The sequence below is a fragment of the Arachis duranensis genome, chromosome 3 (assembly GCF_000817695.3).
Source record: "Arachis duranensis cultivar V14167 chromosome 3, aradu.V14167.gnm2.J7QH, whole genome shotgun sequence".
In the NCBI taxonomy this organism is placed as follows: Eukaryota; Viridiplantae; Streptophyta; class Magnoliopsida; order Fabales; family Fabaceae; genus Arachis; species Arachis duranensis.
In genome coordinates this window covers 121,010,953-121,011,480 of record NC_029774.3, presented here as the reverse complement: position 1 = coordinate 121,011,480, position 528 = coordinate 121,010,953, and positions in this window count along the sequence as shown.

Here is a 528-nt window from a genome sequence, read left to right as displayed (position 1 = left end):
CTACAAACAAAATACTAAAAAATCATTAAAATTTATTATGTTTAATTATTATTTAGTCATTAATATTTAAAAATATGAAATAAAATATATTGTTAAATTATTAAATTAAAAAAATTAGACTAAAATAATTGAATTAATAATTAAATAATAACAAAAATAATAAATTTTGATGGTTCACATTGTCATTTTTCTTGTTTTTATTATTTGTTGTTGTTAAATGTGAATTTTAGAATGAAAAAGTATAGATAGACAATGAGAATACTAACCAATGTAAATAATAAGTATACAGATGATTATGTTAATTATTTTTAATTGAATGATTATTTTTTTTATTCGATTTACTCGTGCACAGTTAACAATAACTAAATGTTCAATTCACTAGATATACAAATAATTATCATAATATTAAAGTTTAAAAAATAATTTAAAAATAAATTTTTTTTATTTTATTAAATCAATTATAAAATTTATTATTCACATTATTTATAAAAATTATTATTTATCTAATAAAATACTTTGGAGTTTAGC